The sequence below is a fragment of the Aethalodelphis obliquidens genome, unplaced genomic scaffold, assembly GCF_003676395.1.
Source record: "Aethalodelphis obliquidens isolate GAN/ISIS:26980383/991018 unplaced genomic scaffold, ASM367639v1 scaffold50, whole genome shotgun sequence".
NCBI lineage: Eukaryota > Metazoa > Chordata > Mammalia > Artiodactyla > Delphinidae > Aethalodelphis > Aethalodelphis obliquidens.
The window spans coordinates 13,429,021-13,453,568 of NW_020837994.1; the positions used below are offsets into that span (position 1 = coordinate 13,429,021).

Here is a 24,548-nt window from a genome sequence, read left to right on the forward strand (position 1 = left end):
ACACACACACACACACACACACACACACACACACACACACACACACAGAGTCTGTTTTTCTGTCTAATGGTATTTAAAAACAATTTAGTGTTATTTTAAATGTATATAAAATATGATATATTTATCCAGATTTTCTCATGCAGAAAGTGTATTCTGCAAGTAAATTATAATATCAGTGTACAGAGAGAAAAATAATACCAAGCATCAGCCTTTTGTAACATGAACGATTTGGGGAATATATAATAGGCAATGTTCAACTGCAAAAAAAAATTTTTACAGTTGTATTACCACAGACTTTTTAAGTGAGACATTCTGAATTATGTTTGTAGGAGCTTGTGTTAATTATGTCTACCTCTTTGTTGGCTCTTTGTAATATTGCAAATGTAGTAAAAGAACTAGTATCCTATTGACAATTTATAAGTTCTGTTCAGGCTTGATTTAGTCTGACTCTGTAGGCTTAGTACATTTCATTGACAGTAGAGTATTTGGAATAGAACTTTTGTTTGAGGATTTAGGATGTTCATATTGGGTTTTTATTTTATTTGTGACAGACTTGAAATGGTGTTACATCAAATACTATATTTTCGAACATCAAACAGGCTAGATTCTCTTGTGAGGACAGATTGACTTTGTTTACCACCTATGTGATAATACCTTTTTTCTTTCATTTCATTGGAAAAGATTATCTAACAATTAATTGCCATTCATCTCAAATTTAATTTTGTATCATGCATACCTATTGCGCGGTTTACTTTTTGTTCTTTCTTTTAAAAATTTTTAAAAAGGTAACCTTGATGCTTTTTTTTTTAAATAACTTGCTCTAGCAGGCCAAAACTATGAAAAATTTTCAGTTTTTGGAATGTATAATCTTTTGTCCTTCTTATTTCTTTGATAAAGAGGATATAAACTATGTTTGAAACTGTCAAGATGTAGACAATACAATTCACAATTTAATTGAAATCTTATAAAGGGAATATGACTCACTGCTTTTCACTAATACCAGATAAAAGGAGCCTTTTTACTTTGATTTTTCTTGGAAATATTAATTTGTATTAGTTAATGTAGTTGTATTCAGGGGACTGCTTCCCCATGTGCCCCACCCCACCCCCTTACCTCCAGTAATAGCTTGGAAATGAAGAAGTCTCTTGGAAGAAGTCTCTTTTCCATTATTTATATCTGCATCGGCAATTTCTGAACATCCATGCTGCCACTTTAGTGTGAATTACAAGTGGGGAAAAATGTAACCTTAAAGTCTTTTCTTCTTTTTTTTAATTGCACCATAAAGTTAGCAATTTTGTAGTGGAATGAGCGGAAACTTTAGAATTACATTAATCTGGATTCACATTACACTTTCACCACTTACTAGTTGTGCAACCTTGAGCAATTTATTTAATCTCTTGGAGCCCATTACTTCATTCAATACCAATAGTTTCTCTTCTGCTGATTGCGTTGAGGATTGGAGACAGTGCTGGTAAGGCCCCTGTGTGTGCCTGACACATGGTAAATACGAAGTAAATTGGAGATTGTGCCAATTCTGTTAAGGAAGATATTTTATCTCAGTTGCAAAAAATTATCTGTTAGATTTTGGTAGTCATTGTGCTAATTGCCAAATATTTTCAGATTGCTATCAAACCCACCCTCCCCCTGCCCCCCACCTTGGGTCACATGCTAGGGGTATGCTTCACTGACCCTTGAAGCTACCTTTAACTATCTTTGGTCAAAGGAATGTGAATGAGTGTGGTGTATGTGACTTCCAGGCAGAAGCTTTAAGAGGCCGTGTGTCAGTTGCCATAGCCCTTATTTCTGTCTCACTGATTGAGGAAATATGTCAAGATGGAGCATCTGCCAGCCTGGTTTCCTGAGTGACTAGAATGAGCGTAGTCTTCTTGCTGATCTTGCAATGTGGAGTACAAATAAATTTTTATTGCATCGTGCCACTGAGATTTGGGGACTGTTCCTTAACTGTTGCAAAACCATATTCTGAATGACACAGAACTACTCAAAAATTGTTTGCAATTTTTATGTGAATAAAGCCAAATCTTTACCTATTGTAAATGAAGATTTGACCTTTAGAAAACACAAATTACTTATAATAGTTTTTTTTAACTCAAAATTAATCTTGAGCACTTGGCCTTTGAAAATAGGATATATTTTATAAGAACATGGTACTAAAAAGGCATGTTGGAATCTAGTAATTAAATTCTTAATGAGTGTGCTTATGGAGTAACGTCGGGAAGGGGGAGAGGCATTGTTAGGCAGTAAAGCTTCTGGGTTTCATTGAGTGTAGAGCACCCCAGGCCTGGTAATAGCTATAAAAGCTGTTTAACACCATGAGCACCCACAGATCCTGAGAGAAAGGTAAAAGAAGGTTAGAAACTGTAGATTAATGGTATCTCATAGTACGTGTCTAGTTGTTGCCACTTACGTTGCTACTGTGGCTTATGGTTGCTTGTCTGAGCATTTCCTTTGCATGCCATGGGGGTTGGGAGAGAAAGCAGATCAGCTGATGGGCACAGTTTGCCTACAGTTGTGAAAGTATGCACTGCTTGCTGCTAGCTGCTTATTCTTGAGCGAGTTCTTTAATCCTTTTGGTTTTGTTTTCTTACCCATAAAGTGGGCAGGATAATACCTACTGATGATGTAAGGATATGAGATAATGTGTGTAGAATAATATATTAAATGCTTAGCTCGATGACTACAACCTAGAAGGTGCAAAAAATATTGGACTTCCTATCCCGTCTTGCTAACTGCATTTTTAAAAATTGATATATAGTTGACTTACAATGTTGTGTTAGTTTCAGGTGTACAGCAAAGTGATTCAGTTATACATACATATATATCTTTTTTTTTCAGATTCTTTTCCCTTATAGGTTATTACAAAATACTGACTAGAGTTCCCTGTGCTATACCATAAATATGTCCTTGTTGGTTATCTGTTTTATATATAGTAGGCTCTATATGTTGCATTTGTTGAGAAAGGTGATGCTCATGCATTATCAAGACCTTCCTTTTTCTAAATAATTTTAGAAAGTAATAACTATTCCTTTTCTTGTGAATAGTATCCTTTTATAAAATCCCTTTATTTTCCTTAATATCACATAAAACTCACTTACACTATGAGTTTCTTGAACGGCATGAGCTCTTTATTCCAAAGACCTACTGAAGTACCCTATCACAATGGGTCCTCATTTCCTTCTATAGTGTAGGCCCTCAATATATGGTAGATTAGATTAGATTGAATTTCTTCTTTAATTGTCCAGTAGTATAATTATCATGTTCATATTTTATATATAAACTCTGCATCTTTAATATTATATTTCTTGCACATAGTGACTTACCTGTATGAATAGGTATTAGACTAGAAATCTTCTAATAAATTAAATTGTAAAAATGCTGTTTGTCTCATGCTCATCTGATAATAGAAAGTTGTTGATGAAGCAAATTTATCAAATCCTATTTTCATTTCTTAGATTTGAAAAATTCTTGGTTCCTTGTTTAGGGCTCCCTGAATATTTTTGCCACATGAGAGAATATTCAGCTGAAATTGGAGCAGAGGTGAAAAAATGCCACAATTACATATTTATCCTAATCTGTGTAAGGAGACTTTGTATATACATTATTGATTTTGTAGAAGGGACAAAATTTATAGATTTAGTAATACATAGTTGAAATATCTTTGGTGACAAATATCAATGTAAAAAAGTTTTAAAAACAAACTCTGGTTTAGTCTTAGAAATAGTCTTTATGTTGGAATAGCCTTATAATATTTTTCATGAATTGCATACCATATAAGAATTGGATTTCATACTGTGAATGAGTGAGACTGTGTCATAATCAGAGCATTGAGTTCTTAAGTAATTAATGCTATCCTGATTAGCATATAAAATAAGAGTACATTATCCAGAATTTTGATCCATTTGAAATAACATTATAATCAAATACTAATTATCAAGTCATTGCTTTAATGACATGATAAACCTAGGATTTTGTATAATAGCAGAGTAAGGAGTATGAGTAACATAAGTATTGAAGAGTGCCGTTTTTTAAGACATTTGTAATGGAAAACGTATGTTCTTCCCAAATGGACAAATCTAAGGGTTGATGAGATAGATACTTGTTTTATGAAGCAGTCACTAACATTTAAACAATAACTTTAAAGTTTACTGCAAGGACATGAAAGATTTCTTGTATCACATGCTCATGGCTTTTCTATTAATGTCTTACAATAAGGGGAGAAAAGAAAATGCTCTGTTTTTATATTTTTAACTAGAATAATTTAAAGATAGCATGTGTTCTTTATTTTCCATTATTCTCTCATTTTTAAAGTATATAGTTTTTTTTAAATGTGTATTTTTTTCCCTCTAACGTATTAGATTTCTATTTATTTAAACTTAATTTAATGTATTCAGTAATAGTAGCATAATGTTTGGATTCAAACTCAAGCTGAATCTTACCTTCCCTAATATTAATGATGTGTAGCTTTTTTCTCCATTTTATCCCAAAACAGTAAAGATTTTTGCAGTTACAAGATGGCTATGGTGTTTGTCACAAATTCTCAGTTATTAGAAAAACTATAGTATTACTTAAGTATTACTAACGTAAAATTTTCTATCACTTAGATAATACTATAAAAAAGTAGCATATTATTGTATAGGGAAAAAAGTATTTTGGTATTCAACAACTGCAGTTCTTGAGAATCCAGTTATATGGGAGGTGACTGGACATCTGAGTCCATATGTACTATCTGGAGAACAGCCAGTTGCAGCTAAAACATTTCTTCATAGTGTTCATTAACTTTCCATAGAGAAAGTGTTTCACACTTAGATCAGCTCTTTTAGAAGGAGGACATTTAGAGCTAGAACAAATAATATTTAATGCTCATTTTATAGACCGATAGTGAGAAACCCAGCCAGAAGCCAAGGTTTTTACTTCTACACATCTGGTCATGGTGATATTGGAATCTTGATACTCTGATGATATGTCTTTGTTATGACTTGTGAATATTTTCTGACCAACTCATTAAGCAGGTATGGAAACAAATCGAGAGTCAGACCAAGTTCCTATCATGCATGAAGAATACTGTACCCTTTTCATCCTAAAAGAGAAAAACAATTCTTTGGATGGTTTCGTGGAGCCATTTTGCCATATTATACATAAACGGAGTATATTACCCTTCAGTATTTTCTCTTCTCCTCTTCTTCCAAAAAAAGAAAATGCTTCCTTTCATTTGAATGCTACTTTTTCTCATACTTATACCAAATTTTGATAAGGATCTGGGGACTTCTTGAAAATTATTGGTATGTATCATTTATAAAATATTCATGTATTCTTTGAGACACATTTCACCTAATCAGCTAGCATTTTGATATAATATATAAAGAAAATGTAAGACATGTTGAGCTTTAAACCAGTTTTTAGGTGGCTTGTACAGTATGCCAAATAGTCAGTAATACATTATCTCTGAGATAAAACAGGAGCATAGGGTAATACATAGTTCATCTCATCCCCTGGGTCATAGCTCTTTATGAAACACCATACAAAAAGTATCAGTAATCACTGTATGCATAAAGAGGATTTATTTCTCATTAAGCATCTTCCCAGTTTACTCAGAGTGTTCCTTGAGATGCAGAGAAAATCATTTAAGATCTTTTTATATGCATTTAATGAGGAGTAGTATCCTGAACTATCTATTGAATATATAGACTTAAAGCTAAAAAATTTTTATTGAAAACCTTTCTGTTTTTGAAGAAAGATTGAATCTTTTACATGACTCAGAGTAATGAAAAAGGAAATATTTATTTTGAGGATAGGCCAATTTATATATTATTGGACATAACACAGACCACCCAGGCCTGAAGCCTACTGTTTATAGTTAAAGATCTTAAATCTACATATGTTCTTGATGAGCAAGAGCTATCTTTGTTCCAAGTAGAAAGTTTTATGTCTACAAAAGGTAATAATTTCATGTTTCTCCCCCACTCTTGGATAGTTAAATTCCGTTAAGTAGATTACTTCATTTCCACAGGGGAGAGGATTTCTTTGGACCTCAGTAATAATAACATTGCTGAACTTCATCTATCAAAGGACTAACGTTTAATATTGTTGGAAAACCCTAGAGTTATATTTGCCCTCAAAACCAATTTCTTGTGTAAATATATGTATATATGTGTGTGTATATTTGTGAATGTATATATGCACACAAAATATAGCTTAAATGTGTGAATATATATACACAGACACAAAATGTAGCTGACTTGTTTTTAGTGCAGAATTTGTGGTTTGATTTGAAGCTTCATTCTCCTCTACTCAGCCATCAGATTTTAGAATTCTTCAAAGATTGGTTTTAAGCTCTCTTCTTGTCTCTGTATTCTCACTGTAAACAACTTACCCCATGTTCATAGCTTTAACTACCATCTAATGTAATAGGAGGGAAGAAGAAGAAAATGGTGCAAAGCAGAAGCTGTCAGACATGAATCTCCTATTGGAAAATCATGTCTGTTAGCTATTACGTTTCTCAGTAAAGTAGAAGGTAGGATCTTTGGTGAAACTAAGGATAAAGAGCCAAAGGCCTGGATAGAATTCAGAATCTTTGCAATATTTGTTTTGTGTAGATCAGAGTAAAAGGGTAGGATTGCTGGGCTGTGTTCAGGATCCATCTGGGCATGCTGATCATATTTTGTAGTGTAGCTTTCTCTAGCAGTGCACACTTGCTTCTTTATAGTTATGGAGAAAGTGGGTAGTTTTATGTGTGGTTGCAGTTTTGCCAGTGGAGGTGATGCAAGGACTGAATGGCAAAGGAGTTTAGGGTAGTAGAGTATTTCCTGATGTCATGGAATTTCAGCTGGATAAGGAAGATGGTGAAGAAAGAAAGTTTTGATAGGTGGAAAGAAATATGAAGCTATTGAATTGGAATTCTCTTAAGAGGCCAAAGACCTGTCCTGGTGGGAGTGGTTCCTCAAGAGAATCAGAAGTAAAGGAGAAGGTGGTTACAAGGTGAACTGCTTGAGTAAATGATTCCAGAGCAGTTAGGATGACAAGATGACGGTAGTAACTATGGAAGTAGATGGCTGAAGTGAGATGGAGTTACTCAACTGGAATTGAGAAGGCCAGAGTACTGCATGGATCACACATGTGATTGTTGAAGTCACCCAGAATGATGGAGGATTTGAAGTTGAGAGAAAGACTTCGGGTTAAGTTCTAAGGCCTTTGATAAATAAGAGAGAATGACAGAGAGGTTGGCAGATACAACAGTGATGAGGCACAAGGGCTGGTATGACTGAAAGGAATGAGTCTTCAATGATCAAGATTATGCTAGTGAATTGGGGATAATGCTAGAAATTGGGGATAAAAGCTAGAAATAGTGAGCAGGGAAGAAAGTGGTAAGTAAAGAAGCAGCCTTCTTTTAAGATGGCTGCAGGGCATATGTGTCTGTAAGACACCTTGTTTTTACTGGAGGCAAAGAGGCAAAAGAGAAACAAAAATTTTTTTCCAGGTGGGGTTAAGATTATAGGACAAGGTAAAACAGGTAAAAGTATACTCAGTACTCAGTAAAGGTGATGTATTTATTGAACAATTGAAACATTAATTGATTGAAGCATTAAGATTGAAACATTAAGATTGAAACATATTAATATTATGTCCACATCCCTTTTGGTTTGTATGTGTATTGGTATTTAGAACAGAGTATACATATTACAGATGGAATTTAATAATCTCAGCATCAATGGGATGAGGTCAGGAGTACCAGGATGGGTAAGAGAAACAATCAGCACTATGAGTGAAATCAGTGCAAAATATATAAGTCAAATGAGACATTTACTGTCTAAGGACTATAGAATTCTATTTGTAAATGTGGTAGATTGATTATGTACATGTTGAAATTAAGTTTCCCTAAATGTCTGACGCTGCTTAAAGAAAATGTCTCAAAGCTTTATATTGAGTTAATGATCATATGATCACATTAATAAATTACTAAGGTAGTATGAAAATTGCTTTCTCTTTAATGATGTATTCAACCTGTTAAGTGGTAAAACTAAATAAAAATTGTTTTCTTATTGAATGATGTCATTATACTTTCTTGGAAATATTTTTCCAGAATTTCCTAGTACAGTAAATTACCTTTATTAAACAGATATATTTAGCTGTGCCCATATTCCAGTGTTGGACCCTGTATATGTTTGAGAAAATCTTGTGTTGAGCAATTTCCTCAAGTCCACTTAGTATTGAAATATAAATATATAATGAAGGCTATTTATTAGATCAGTAGTAATCATGAGAGCTAGCATATCTGTAACACTTATATTGTGCCAGGCACTGCTTAAGTACTTTACAAATGTTAATTAATTCTCAAAACAACCCTCTGAGGGTAGGTGCCATTATTATCACCCTATCTTTATAAGTGGGCAAACTTATAGAGAGGGTTAATTAAGTTGCTATTATAAGTGGCAGAGCCAGGATCTGGACCCAGATGCTTTTAACCATGGTGCTAAACTGATGCCAGGAAGAATATGACCTGTAAAAAGTAAAACTTTTTCTTTCCTGCATTCTGTTTCTTATTTTCTCAGTCGTATGGACTACTTAGAATTGGGTTCAGTGCTTAAGATGGAAAAACCTAAAATACAGTGGCTTAAACATGAGGTAAATTTACTTCTTACATAAAAGAGGACCCCAGGCGGGGGGTCCAGAGCTGATACGGTAACTCCAGAGTCATTGTGTCCTAACTCACTGTTGCACCACGCTTCTGAATAAACTTTATTCTTAAGATCACTTCCTATACTAAGATGGCTGCGAGGACTCCAGCCTTTGTATCTGTCTTATAGGCTAGGAGGAAGGTGAATGGCAAAAAAAGAAAAAGAGACGCTCCTATTGAAATCAACTTTCTTTAGACAAAGCCGGCTCCACACAACACTTCTGCTCTCCTCTCATTGCTCAGAATTCAGTCGCATGGGCATACAAGCTGGGAATTGTGGTCTTTTATTCTGGAGAGTAGCATGCCTAACTAGATAATGGGATTCTGTTACTAAAGTAGAAAGGGGGAATGGTATTAGGTAAGTATCTAGCAGTCACCATCCTTGGATCCACATCTTTTCAGACTGATTTTTTTTTTTTTTTTTTTTTGGCGGTACGCGGGCCTCTCACTGTTGTGGCCTCTCGCGTTGCGGAGCACAGGCTCCGGACGCGCAGGCTCAGCGGACATGGCTCACGGGCCCAGCCGCTCCGCGGCTTGCGGGATCTTCCCAGACCGGGGCACGAACCCGTGTCCCCTGCATCGGCAGGCGGACTCTCAACCACTGCGCCATCAGGGAAGCCCCAGACTGATTTTTTAATACTGATTTTGTAAGTACATTTTGAACTGAAGTTTAAATAACTGACACAGACCGGTGAAGACAAGGATTGAGAAGCAGTAGAATGGGATTTGGGGACACTCGTGGCATATAGTGAGGTTAGTGCAAAAAACAAATTGGAGAGGGCATAAGTCATAATTGCTGTAGTTTTCAATTACTACAGGGAAATTCTTCCATAAAATGATAAGTGAAGTCTAATTATACATTCACCTAAAATATATGTTATATTATTAACAGGTTAATGAAAAGCAGCATTTTTAAATTGGATTTCCAGTTCCTTTATGGGGAGGGGGTGGATGAAAAAATTCTCACCTGTTTGTTTCATTTATTTAGGTATGTGAGAAAAGATGATTATTGAACTGAGAAAGTCCTAAACGATCAGGAAGAAATTCCTTCCTAATTCTCCCTCACTCACAGGAGATATGTACTCTTGTCCATCATCCTCTTTTAAAGAATGGTAGACATGCTATATTTTATTTCACATGGTTGTGGGAGTTTTATTATATCAAAAAAAAACAGAAAAAGAAAAGAAAAAATAGTATTTTAGAGGAAAAATCTTTCATTGGAAAGGTATTTTCTTCCCACTGAAGATAATAGTAAGCTGCAAACGGTTACCTAAGCTTATTTCTTACTTTATTCATAGCTTAGATTTCATGATTTTTTTAAAAAAACTATTTATTTATTTTTTGGCTGCGTTGGGTCCTCGTTGCTGCACGCGGGCTTTCTTCTAGTTGCGGCAAGTGGGGGCTTCTCCTTGCAGTGGCTTCTCTTGTTGCGGAGCACAGGCTCTAGGGGCATGGACTTAAGTAGGTGTGGCCCGTGGGCTCAGTAGTTGTGGCTCGCAGGCTCTAGAGCGCAGGCTCTGTAGTTATGGCATACGGGCTTAGTTGCTCTGTGGCATGTGGGATCTTCACGGACCAGGGCTCAAACCCGTGTCCTCTGCACTGGCAGGTGGATTCCTAACCACTGTGCCACCAGGGAAGTCCCTTCATTATTGTTTTTGGTGGTGATACATAAAAACTTTTCATGAAAGTAGAAAATTCTGTGCATGTTATACATTTCAAAGAATAATGCATGAAACTAAGTGTCAGGATCAATACTCTTATTTTCCTGTGAGTGTGCTCTGGAATACAGGATAGCTAAGTAAAGTCTTGTTTACTTTCAGGGGAGAGTAACTACTCTTTTTTAAAGATGGTCTGAATATGAATATTTACATGTTCATTACACACTATCAACTATAACCTTTTTAAATAACTTAAGTTTCCAATAAATGATTTAAGAATTTGAACTAGAACAAGAAAACCTTCTATATCTTTATTTCACAAGTATATTAGGAACAAAATTCTGACCTTAACAGTCAAAGATATTGAATGGATGGTCATGGATTTAACAGTGTTCTAGTCTATCTCATCGTTGCTTTTGTATTTTTTCTCTTGCTGAACAATTAGTAAACCCAGTTTACTAGTGTTAATGTTTTTGTTTTGTTTGATTTGTTGCTTGTGGAAACCTGATTAGAGCTTTTCAGAGTGGATTGCAGTCAGAAGTGATTTATTTTGTGTATCTAAGCTGGATTCCAGCTGCTTGAGGTTTTTCTCTTGGATGTCTAGATTTCAGATAGCATCTAGATTGAAAAGACAGTTCTGGTTAAGATGCCTATCCTAGTCTTTCTTAAGCAGTTTAAATTCTTTGTTTTTCTAAGTTTCTAAGAATTTTACTTAGATTTTTATGTTAAAAATCACTATTTATGCTTAAATTTTTATATTGATAGGATTATAGATTCCATAATTTGCTTTTAAAAATGGCTAGTTTTAAGGAAGAATTATATTGTTTAAAAAATTACTCATACTTTTCTCATTTTGACTAGCCAAATCAGTAGATTTCAGTAAGCTGTCTCTAAGTAAAGTCCTACAGCATATAACAAAAGAACTTTCCCTTTAGTGCTTCTAATTCAGAAGTTACAGCCTCTGAATGTGAAGAGACAGACTCCTGTTCATACTCACCATACGATTTGTCGTATCCTAAATCTTTCCATTAATTTTTGCATTTTTATTTTATTCACCAAAACGTAAGCAGTTTCACATCTAGTTCTGACTTACATGACTTGTCAAACTCTTCTGTTTATTATTAAAATTAAGTTTCATAGCCTTCTTCACAATGCCACAAATTTAAAATGTTCTGTGAAATAGCATTTTCTGGGAAAGTATCAGCCATCATTACTCTTAGACTACAGATTTCTGTAGATGTTCTCACTGGTTTTGTTTTGTTTTTTTTTTAAGAGAAATTAAGTTTTTTTCAGATTCAAGTCATATGTACCAGAAGGAACATCTGTAAAAATCTCAATACGCTTTCTCTTATGTGAATTCTCAGTTATAAAATACTTTTCTTGTATCAGGTTACCTATCAGTTTACTTTTAGAAAGGTCATTTATGATTGCTTCCTTCTCGACTATAATCCTTAGAAGAAAAGCCCCCTTGAAAATTATACATCAGCACTAAAAAAAATATGTCTGTAATCACAGTCTTATTGGGTTCAGTTAATCAATATCAACTCCCTAGAACTCCAGTATGGTCACATTAACTTACTGTGGATTTCTGTCAGGTTTTCATGGTTCTAATATCAATGAAGAGAAGAAAGTTGTACCACACATCTATTACCACCCTATTAATTTTAATCTTTAGAAAGTCACTTATATGCAGGCTGCAGTTGCTTTTGTGATTATGTTGAACTGCGTTGTTCAGTATAATAGCCCTCAGCCAAACACAGCTATTGAGCACATGAAATGTGGCTACTCCCAATTTAAGGTGCTGTAAGTATAAAGCACACCCAGATTTTGAAGACTTAGTATGGGAAAAGATGTAAATATCTTATTAATAATTCTTTTATGTTGATTATTTGTTGACATGATAATACCTTGGATATATTGGGTTAAGTGAAATATATTATTAAAATTAATCACATGTTTTTACCTTTTAAAATATGGCTACTAGCAAATTTAACATTTTATATACACAGCTTGGATTATATTTCTGTTGGACAGTGTTGCTGTACCAGATACAAGACTGGAGATGATCTCTATAGATCTGGTCCGAGCACTGTGATGATTCTGACTGATCTGATTGGTTCTGGAACCATCATTTTACTTCCGATTGTTATGATGTTGAGGTCTCTTTTTAGGATTTTACAGTGTGCTATTTTGGAATGTAGAACTCTTGGAAAGTCCTTTTTATTTCTCAGGGCATGAACCAAAAACTACCTTTGCTGTCAAAGAATTTAAGCCCTTAAACTTTTCATTAGCCCTAGATCGTCTCATTTCTGAAGTTGGACCTTTCTAGCTGGTACGGCTATTACCCTGCTTTTCTTCATCCTTTTATTATTAAAGACCTCAAATTTATTAATTTTATCTCCATGATTCCATTTATTCCATCCAAAGCTTTTGGCTTCTTACAGTCTGAGTTCTTCTTCACTAAGTCTATAGTAGAAAGAATATAGGATTTAGAGTCAGAAGTCTTAGATTCTAATTCTGGTTCCTTCTCTAATAATTTATTAGCTGAACAATCCTGGACAAGACACTTTTCTTCCTAAACCTCAGTCTTTTTATCTGTAAAATGGATGTTGTGGGGACCAAATAAAACACCATACAAATGTTGTTATTACCTACCCACGTTCTTAGAGGTCTTTTTAATCTTTTTGACAGTAGTTGACTTCAGGGCTACTATCCTCTCCTAGTACCCTTTATTCCTTGCTGTTTATTTTTATTGTCATTTTAAATCTTCTCATTTGCTCGTCCATTGATATTTGTGGTTCTACCAGTCTTCAGTTCTTCTAACGGACTATGGTTATAAAGAAAAATAGAACAAATATATGATATTGTTCACAAAGTGGAAATCATCACTTGGAATCTGCACATAGATTTTTAAAGGCTGAGACTGTAGATTCAGAAAAAAGTTCCAACACCAAGGGGGAAGGAAGGAGAAAACCATAAATTGTAGAAAACAAGACCCAAGGGAAGGGGAGAAAGGAACTTAGCATGTACTGAATACCTGTCTTGTTCCAGGCATTGCTCTTGATAGATGATTGTATGTTACCTCATTTTAATTATTTTCCCCCCTGTCTTACAGAGGAAGAAACTGAGGATCAAGCATATTAGCTAACTTGCTTTTAGTTTATTCAGGTCCCTCCTTATTATTTATCTGTGTTTTCCCCCCAGACTTTGTTTGGTAAGTGTTGTTTTACTTTGGGCATTCAAGTTCTGTGCTAATGATGTAGATAGAGTTGGTCTCAAGTGTACTAGCCAAAGTAAATGAAACTTGAGTATTTTTAAACAAGGATACCAGATATGAGATTTATGAAATGTATTTTGTACTGTTTGGGGGAATATAGGTCTCTAGACCAGTCTTTAGAGTGGGTGGAATGGGTGTGGCAGTAATTCAGGAAGCCTTCCCCTCCTAAGCTAGAAATGTCAACAGAACTTTCAAGTCTGAAAGCTGCTGAACACTAAAAATGAAACCCTTCTCAATGTCTGTTTCTTTCCCACATTCCCTCAGGGCTCAACTCCCACTATTCTGCCAGCTACTCCCTTTCCTGGTAGGCAAAGCGAAAATGGTAATTGTGAATTTGTGAGTCAATGCTGCAGCCTTCAGGGCTAAATCCAGCCTTATTTGAAATTTCTTCACAAATGTGACTTTTAACAATCTCTGCTCACTTCCCTCAAAGCTTTCCTCCCTGTCTACACTTCTCCACTTATTAGCTCCCTAATGCTCTACCCCATACATGTCTTTCTCAGGTTCCACCAGTACCTTCCTACCTTCTGACTTTCTGACTTACTTTTTCAGAAAGGCCCAAGTATCTTGTCTTGTGGCAGATATTCTGTACTGACTCAAGCGTAGAATTAGTAGCAGGAGTGAATGAACTCTTGAGAAAGAAATACCATATTTTCAACTCTATGTCCTCATATTAGAGAAGGCTAGACAAGACTTCCATAAAATATGATTTGTAAGTGCACTGGTTTCTAAAGAAATCTTTTTTTCCCTTAAGGAATTCTAAGAAGCATCTGTTGCATTTCTAGAGAAAATCATCTTTAACCTCTCCTTCATTTTTTGTTTTATTTAAATGAATGGATATTTGAGAAGGCCTTGTCTCCATGTTCAGGCCCCTACAATTTTTCTGCTATAAAAAAAGTATGTGAAGTGTTACTATTACATTGGGTAATTTTATTTCAAACTAAATACAAGACTGTTATTTTCTTCTGTCCTGCTGTATGATTGTATTTTGTGTTTTCACTTGACTCTCCCTCCTCTTTAGCCTTTTGGAATTTTGCCTCTGAAGCTTGAATCCCCTTCCTTTTTTCTGAAAAAATGAGATGCAGAACAAGGCATGGCTTGAAGTCAAAAGTAAATTCCTGTATTTAAGTGCTAGCAACCGTTACAGGCTGTCAACCTGATGCTTATAGTGAGTGGTGCCTATTGGCTGTTAGGTGACCATATGTTCTAGGAAAGGGCACTGGACTAACTCTAAGAATGCTGAGTTTTGATACATTGCTGCCAGAACAATCACTCTGTATATTAAGAGTTTGTCTGGCAGGATACTGAAAACCTAAAATATAACCCACACGTACAAACTTGTTGGAAGACAGAATACATTTTTCATCAAGTTAGAGTCTCAGTGAGAAAAACCAAGATAGTTTGGATTTTAAAGTTTTCCTCCCACTTTTCTCTACTGCCAGCCTCCACAGGGCCCCTAATTATGTAGTACTGAAATGACGATTATTTTCTTCATTTTTAAATAATATTATTGCTTTTGACTCAGCAGCATTTCAGTTTACATATGCAAAGGAAAATATAAAATTACAAGAGATGGACATTAGCTAGGCTGGTATTTAAAGAGAGAATTGATGTGTAATTAGAACTACTTAGATGTGACCGTACACCAGTTTTGCTCATCTTTGAAAAATAACATATACAATCCTAAATATGTGTGTATGTGGGTGTGTATGTGATCTTGCTACTATCTTTTTTTTTGTGTGTGTGGTACGTGGGCTTCTCACTGTTGTGGCCTCTCCCGTTGTGCGGAGCACAGGCTCCGGACGCACAGGCTCAGCGGCTATGGCTCACGGGCCCAGCCGCTCCGCGGCATGTGGGATCTTCCCAGACCAGGGCATGAACCCGCGTCCCCTGCATCGGCAGGCGGACTCTCAACCACTGCGCCACCAGGGAAGCCCTTGCTACTATCCTTAATATATTTTTAAACATTTCTAATGTAGGCTCATAAATGTTCTAAGATATTTTCTTGTTAAATATTAGGTCATATATACATATATATTCTAAGATATACATATATATTCTATATATACATATACATATGTATATATACATATATATTCTAAGATATTTTCCTATGAAGTATTACACGAGTATGTTCCACCTTTCAAAACAGGTAAAGCAAGAGCATGTTGCAGAAAGTCAGCTTGTAACAAATATAGATGTATATAAACAATATACTCTATTCTTAATTCAACAGAACTGTTATTTGCTGTACTTAATTCAACAGAACTCAGATAATTTTCACATATAGATGTTACAGGCAAATTTAGAAGTAGATAAACCACCTGGAGGTAAAAATATAATTTTGAACATTTGAGTATTTAGTTTGTTCACTTGTATTAGAAGTTATTTTACTTTGGGTAGAACGTTAATTATATAATTTTTTTTCTACTCAGAACATACAAAGCTATATCTTCAGTGATCCCTAGAATTCAAAGTTTCAATCCATCTCATATAAATATAGTATTGATTCAATTTATTTAAATTTGACACCTAGAAGCAGATTGTGACTGTCTCAAGTTTGAGTAAATCATAAAAATTTATAGATTATTTTGTATCAGAATTTTTAAGTTGTGAGGAATCCTAAGGATCATTCAGTTCCATCTTTTCACTTTATATTTGAAGAAACTAAGGATCAGAAACGTAAGTTTCTTTTTAAGGTCTTGTAACTATTTAGTGAAAGAGCCAGAATTAAAAATTAGATTCTCAGACTGTCTTACCGTGATCAATTGTGGAGTCTAAAATGGGAGAACACTAACTAGAAGGAAAAGAATTAACCTCTCAGTATATCAGGCCATATATATCTACTGACCTATTTGTGGATGATAGATCATCTCTGTTGAAATTCATGATAACCTTAAGACTGTTCTAAGTCATTAACATTGTTGGCTCTGATACAGTAAATGAAACATTGCTCAAGTAGGAGGAGCTGTGTTTTCTTTCTCTTGCATTTTGAAATTATCAATGCCACATGATCGATATCGAAGAAATACCTTCCAGATGGCTTTGTTTTTGTTTACTGATTCTATTTTGCAATGGATGTCCTTGAAAGAATATGGGCCTTATAGTTTTGGATGACCTTTCATTCCTCCCTATTCCTCATTTAGGCTGGTCAGATAGGATTTTGTTTTTGTCTTTAAGATAAGCATGACTGTTTGCATGTAAATCCGTTGTCACATTTTATGTGTATATTCAAAAGACTTCATTTTTCCAAATAGTTTGATGAATTAAAACCTTTTTATTCTCATTTTCTACCCTGGTAGAATTTCACTTCTAATAAAGCTTGAGGGAAAGTAGAATACCTTTCTAAAGTTTCTCAAAAAATATCAGGTTATTCCTGTAACCAGTCCCCTAATCTTCCCTCCCCTGCCCAACTCTTCCAAAAAAAGATCCTCAAAAGTGAAGTGACAAGGCTGATAAGGGTCATCAAACTTAAGATTTCCCATGAGATCCTCATAGAAGGGACCTCTATGAAGGGACCTCGCCATAAAAACTGAGAGCACTTTGAAAACAACACAGTTTTCCTGGAACCTGGGAGAAAAGTTTGAAGAGACTACAGATGATGGCAGGAAAACTCAGACTGTCTGCAGCTTTCCATTGGTTCAACGTCAGCAATGGGATGGGAAGGAATTAGAACAATAACGAGAGAATTGGATATGGTGTTAATTACACAAAGGTATATAACTATTCCATCCAAAGTGCCTTGTTGGCAGTCTTGGTTTCTACCATCCTTCTCTGTTCCCACAGTAAATAAATTATGTGACTTTATTAATTGTACACACACAGAGCAATATCTAGAACTACATTATGGTTGCTGAAAATGAGGTTATTCTCTGTGGCAGAGATAGTCTAGATGAATTCCTGATTGCAAAGTGAGAAATAGAGGGTTTTTTGGGGGATTTTTTTATTACAACAGCTAGTATTAATTACCTGAATTTTATAGCGTCTTAAAGTTTAATACTTTATGTCTTCATTTAGTCATAGTTTTGAAAAATTATTTTTAAACCAATTTTTTGATCTATCAGAATATATTAAAATGTCTTAAAGTTGATGAATAGTTTAATCTATTAAAACAAAATAAAGAGCGATGTAAGTTTTTAGATGGCTTTAATATTGGTTGCTTTCAACAGAATTCAGTTTGTAAGTTGATGTTTAAAAGGTTTAAACAAATACTGCTAAGTGAGATGATAATAAACAATGAGGTGGAATTCAGTACTAGGTCATGAAAGCTACACTTGGAATATCTTTGTTAAACACAGATCTGGTCATGTCATTCTTCTGGGGCGTGGGGCCTTTTGCCTTATAGCTAAAGTTCAAACTCATTTTTGACATGGTTTGGCCCATGCCAGTCTTTCTCTACCCTGTTTCCTCCTTTCCATGTGCCACTCACATTAAACCTCTTCAGTTCCCAGAATACCCAATGTGCTCTCTTTTTTAAGTCTTATATATATTGTCCTTCTCTGCATTCTTCCTCCACTTCTTCCTTTATGTACCACCTTAAATATCTCTTTTTTTTTTCCTGGGTAGCCTTCCATGACCAAGCCAGGGTTAGACACCTCTCCTTTGTGCTCCTTTAGCACTGTGTGCTTTATATTAAGGTATTTCCTGTAATGTAGATGCACTTTTCACTTACATGTATACACCGCTGGATTGTGAACTCTTGGAGAACACGGACGCTGGCTATCCCCAGTCCTTGGCAAACTGCCTGGTACATAGTAGACTCATAGTATATATTTGTGAAATATTTAACTGCGTGAATGGATGTGAATAATGCCCCAACCTACAAACTTTATGGTCTCACCTCTTTTATTCAGTTGCAACTCCTAGTTCAGTGTAAACATGCCTATAGCTGCATTCCCATTCCTGCCTTTTGGACTTGATAGTTTTATATTACAGTCACTGTTATATTTCATTTGGGGTGTTAAAAAATAGCTCCTCATTCAGAAAGATTAGACTCCTTTTCAGACTCCGATTTATGCAACATTTATGTCTAAGTGTAAATTCATACCAAATTATCAGGGAAAAAACTAATACAAGTTTATATTAAGGATGAGCACTGGGAGTTAATAAGTAATGGGTAGCTGAGTTTAAAATAAACACATTTTTTAGAAACTAAATATTTTTAAAAAGCTTATTAGAATTGCTGTTAAAAAGAATGAATCCAAGAAACATGGTACCCAATTGGAAATATAATTACTCAAAAATACAGTGTTTTCAGTTACTACACAGATAAAAATTTCTTTCTTTCAACATATTTATTGAGTGACCTATATGCTATGCACTGATATAGGCACTTGGAATACATAGATGAACAATGTGAAATTCCTGAATGCTTTAGTAATGAGAAAAAAAAATGGAGCTCGGAGTACACACACACACGCGTGCACACACACACACACACACGTTTATGCATGTATATAAAATACTAATTAATATGTTATAGACAAGCTTATTTCTAAAATCAGTAACAGATTTTAAGAATTATCATACTTAAAGTCAGATATTGAAGTTATTGTGTAGAAGACTAAATGATTGTAGGATTTGGGAGGAAAAGGGGAATTATGCCTTGAATTTCCTTAAATATTATAAACACATACAATTGATCTTCAACAAAAATATGCTTGGCGTGTTATAGTAGGCTATGTTATTGTTCAAAAGCCTTTGCTGCCTCTCCCTGGGGAAGCGTTATATTCCCTGCCCTATTAACATCATGCCTGGCCTTCGATTTGCTTTGGCTAATGAAATATGAGTGGAAATGGCTTATGCTTACTTTTGAGCAGAAGCTTTGGAGCCAGAACACAGTGTCCTGTATTCTCTTTTTTTCCCTGCTTTGACAATCAGCAGATCTGAATAGACACTTCTCCATCACGCTAAGGTCCGAAATAAAGAAGACATGTAGTTGAGCCATAGCGAACCCTTGTTTGACAGTCAGCATGAGCAAGAAATAAACTTTTATTGTTGAAACCATTGAAATTTTGTTGGAATCACATGGAGATTTTGTTAAAACGCAGATTGTACAGGTTGGGCCCCACTCTTGGAGTTTCTGAATTCAGTAGACCTGGGATGGCAACCAATATTTTTATTTCTAACAAGTTATTATCATCTGATGCTGATGGTGTTCCAAGTGGTCCACACTTTGAGAAACACTGACCTATCCTTTCCTGACTAATACGGTCTGTTAGTTTATATTTCTAGATACCTTAATTACACAGTAAATGCTCTGATAACAAGATGCAGAATATTTCCCAGCCTCATTGTTAGAAGAAGTAAACTCTATAAAACTGCCTTTGATTTCTGGGACACGGACACACAAAATGCCATAAGAAACCCTATATTTGGAAGAGTGGATTAGATAACTATGGATATTACTATCACATTAGCCAGAGCCAATTAAAAACTGCCAAAAATATACAAAGAGCAAAGGAAGTTTGAGAAAGAAACAGACCCCTCTAATTCTGGGAGAAATTGCCATCCCTGATGGACTTGGTAGGAATTCTCTTGAAAAGAGAGGGTGGTTAAAGAGGGGATTGCATATGGAAGGACCGGGGTGACCAAAATGAGGGAGATGAGAAAGTGTGAAATGTGTCTGAAAGTAACTACTAATACAGTTTGCTAATGAGAGACAGATAAGGAAGAAGTGACCTCATGAATTTCTTTCAGAAGTCCAATTTCTTATGTAGTGTATAATAGAAAACACAATAAAGCTTCGTTTCAGTCCTGTTTTTTGTACTCATGTCTGGGATTGAGGTGCTTTTGGAATTTAAATTGCCAAAAGTGGCACATTAATACCAAGCGTTGGCCTTATGATTGTCCAGGAAATTTTGGAGAGACTGATGTAAAAAATAACTGTTGTGAAGAGGGAGGTGCGTGAGAGAAGCCAGCATGGAGTCCTGACCAAAGTCAGGCCACATGTTTCGATGGGAGGACATGCCGAAAAGAGGAACAGGAAATTGGTTCCTTTAAAACTATCCATGCTCTTCCGTCCTTTGTAAAGTCTTTGCATAATGTCAGTTGGAAGGATTTTGCTTCTCCCTTCATTCAGGTGATTTGTGATTTCTCTCCTACACCCCAAGACCCCTCTTCTTCCCTGTAGTATTTCTTCTCCACAGTGAGACCCCAGGAGGCACAGAGACTTAGTTGATTGGGGTGTAAAATGATTTTATTGTTGTGTGAGGATGTCTTGGACCAAACTCTGTTTGGGGGCAAATCACTTAATCTCCCTGGGCCTTGGTTTCTTAATCTGTAAAATATAATTCTCTCAGGTTACTTTAGTTCCAATATTTCATTTCTCTAGTACCATTGATAGTACAGGAAGATTCCAATATGTTAAGTTGCCCAATTTCAGTCATATGTAACACAAATTAAGTTCGTAATCTTTGAGATGAATGAAGTAAACTGTAGTTTTTAAATGAAAATTTTTATTTATTTATTTATTTTTGCGGTACGCGGGCCTCTCAATGTTGCAGCCTCTCCCGTTGTGGAGCACAGGCTCCGGACATGCAGGCTCCGGACGCGCAGGCTCAGCGGCCATGGCTCATGGGCCTAGCTGCTCCGTGGCATGTGGGATCTTCCCGGACCAGGGCACGAACCCGTGTCTTCTGCATCAGCAGGCAGACTCTCAACCACTGCGCCACCAGGGAAGGCCGAAGATTTTTATTTTAAAGTTAGGATACTCTATAGTCCTCAGTTAATCAAAAAATTATAGCTTTCCAAAAGCATCCAAAATACTGTTTTTGCTCCATTATCCGGAGATACATGTTTTATTTATTTTAGATCTGAACTTTGATATTAAATAAGTATAACTTTATGAAAAAGTATAGCCTAAATAGCTGCTCATTTTGTTCAATATGAAAACCAATTGCCATATTATTTTAATGACAGATACCAGTGTGCATTTGAAAATAAATTAATGTTGATTCAAAGATTCTATATAATTGAAAACATTTGTTTTCATCCTTTTCCCAACCATTATAGGAGGGGAAAAAATGAAAATACTTGCCAATCTTGAGGTCTTTAAAAAATAGATTGGTTCAGTATTGTGGTTATAATTTTGTTTAATGTAAATAATTTTTGTCCATAGCAATGCCATGATTTTAAGAAAATTGCTAAGTTTTTCCTTGAATTTATATAAAACACCATTTTGATCTTAAATTTGGTTTTTGCGTATTGTTAATTTGTCAAGTGTAAACATGTGCCAGTTCCTTTGGAACTACAAAGAGTTTAGATCCAGTGGAGATAAAATCTGCTCTTTTTACAAGTATTTTAAAGTTTGACTAGCATTGCTATTACCAGTTCATTTTGAGAGGGAAATTCATCCTAATTAACATTTCTTTTAGAAACAGTCTGAAGGTGATTCTTGGTTTCTTAGCAATTGAAGACAGCTTGGAGCATGACCTTCCTTAGTTTGGATTTTAAAGCAAAAGCAGTTCCAGCCTCTCCAAGTTTAAGGAGAAATCTGATTCTATTGGAGTTGTTACTGTAAGTTTGAATCCAAATGTTTCCAATTTGTATTTAGAACACACTGGAAAAAAGTACACAATAATCATCTGGGGACTTACAATCACACTTGATTACCCATAACTGCTGCCTTGCTTCAGCAGCTTTCCTTAGGTTATTGAGAACAAAGCTAAGCACCAGTGTTCCATTCTGTATGAAATAAATGTACTGTAAAATATTTACCAGAATCAAAAATAATATTTTTAACATACTGGGAAAATTCACTATTTAAAGGAATCCAATTGAAAATTATTTGGAAGATATATGATGTGTTCACGAAGCAAACAAAATAATCTTCCACAAATTTCTTCATCTGTTGCTGTTCCAATTTCAGATTTTTGTATATGAGATGAGCTTTCTTAAAGTAGGAACATAATATTAGTTATTTTGTTTTCTCATATTAAGTGCCATATGGGGGTTGAAACTGAATTCTCTGAGTCTGTTTTATTCTTCAAACAATAGTAGACTTAAGAGGAAAAACCTGTTGTGTGTATGTAAGCAATGTAGTGTATTTTAATTGCACATCACAGCTTCTGAGTAGTAAATTGAAATGATTGATTTAACTTGTTGGAGTGTACATATGTGATTAGGACACTGAAGATTTAAATTAAAAAAAACTAAAATAAAATCTTTAAATTAATTCCATGTCAATTTTTCTGATATTCTTATGATAAATAGGTGTCAATCAAAATCTATAGTTGTTAACTGATTCACTTTGTTATAAAGCAGAAACTAACACACCATTGTAAAGCAATTATACCCCAATAAAGATGTTAAAAAAAAAAAAAGAGATCACCATACTATCAATGTTTATAATCTAAGAAATAAACAGAAAATTCCACAAAAAAAAATCTATAGTTGTTGATCAAGTTTCAGTTACTAAATTATAGCTGAGTACTAAGGTAAGCTTCTACACCTGAAAACAGGTTAGGTAAATTGATTAGAAAAAGTGGTTTATTCTTTCATGTGGGATTTTAAAAACAAAATAAGAAAAATTTAACTTAAAAAAACTATATAGGGTCTTCCCTGGTGGCGCAGTGGTTGAGAGTCCGCCTGCTGATGCAGGGGACATGGGTTCATGCCCCGGTCCGGGAAGATCCCACATGCCGCAGAGCGGCTGGGCCTGTGAGCCATGGCCGCTGAGCCTGTGCGTCTGGAGCCTGTGCTCCGCAAGGGGAGAGGTCACAACAGTGAGAGGCCCGTAAAAACAAAAAAAAAAAAAAAAAAAAAAAAAAAAACTATATAAAATGGTATGTGTTTTCTTTATAATGAAGACAACTGTGAAACACAAATTCAAGGCATTTAGATAGGCATTCTTTTTTTTTTAAATTAAACTTTTCAGTTGTATGCACTCCAAATGTATTTGTTTTTAGTACCAATGATAATTACATAATTAGACAAATCAAAATATTGAAGATCCAGCTATTGTCTGTAACTGTTATTTATAATTAAGTTCTTATATCATTCTTTTCATACCTTCAATATGCTTGAAGTTTAAGCATTTTCTTTTTTAAAAAAATTTATTTCGTTGTGCTGGATCTTAGTTGCAGCATGTGGGCTCCTTAGATGCGGCTCACAGGCTCCTTAGTTGTGGCACATGGGCTCCTTAGTTGCGTCAGGCAGCCTCCTTAGTTGTGACATGTGAACTCTTAGTTGCAGCATGCATGTGGGATCTAGTTCCTGACCAGGGATCGAACCTGGGCCCCCTGCATTGGGAGTGCAGAGTCTTAACCACTGCACCACCAGGGAAGTCCCTAAGCATTTTCTGTTTTAAATAATTTTGTTCACATATTATAATAATGTAACTTTTATTTTTGATACTGAATGACTTAGGTGATTGTGATATAATCAATAGAATAGAATATTTTAAGAATCATCAGTGTGCACGACTGTTTTAAATCCAATTTGTCTTTGATTTTGCCAATTTTTTTTTAGCATCTTCAGTTGTGCTTTTGCATATGCAGGTGGTCACTGAGTTATAACAGTTCAACTTAGGATATTTCAACTTTACGATGGTGTCAAAGCATTGCGTTTTTGGTAGAAACCATACTTTGAATTTTGATCCTTTCCTAAGCTAGCAGTGTTCGTTATGATCCTCCCTAGTGATGTTGGACAGCAGCTCCCCGTCAGCCACACAAATCAAAAGGGTAAATGACCAACACTTACTACCATTCTGTACCCATACAACCATTTGGATTTCACTTTCCATATGATATTCAATAAATTATGTGAGATATTCAAAACTTTATTATAAAATGGGCTTTGTGTTAGATGATTTTCCCCAACTGTAGGCTATATAAGTGTTCTGAGTACGTTTAAGGTAGGCTAGGCTAAGCTCAGCTATGATGTTTGGTTTGTTAAGTGTATTAAATACATTTTCTTTTTTTAA

General features: G+C 35.2%; 1 protein-coding gene across 1 annotated transcript in view; it reads left to right on the forward strand.

Moving 5' to 3' along the window:
* TMEM135 (transmembrane protein 135) overlaps positions 1 to 24,548 on the forward strand; it is a 250,688-nt gene that overhangs the window by 189,430 nt on the left and 36,710 nt on the right. The window lies entirely within an intron of this gene.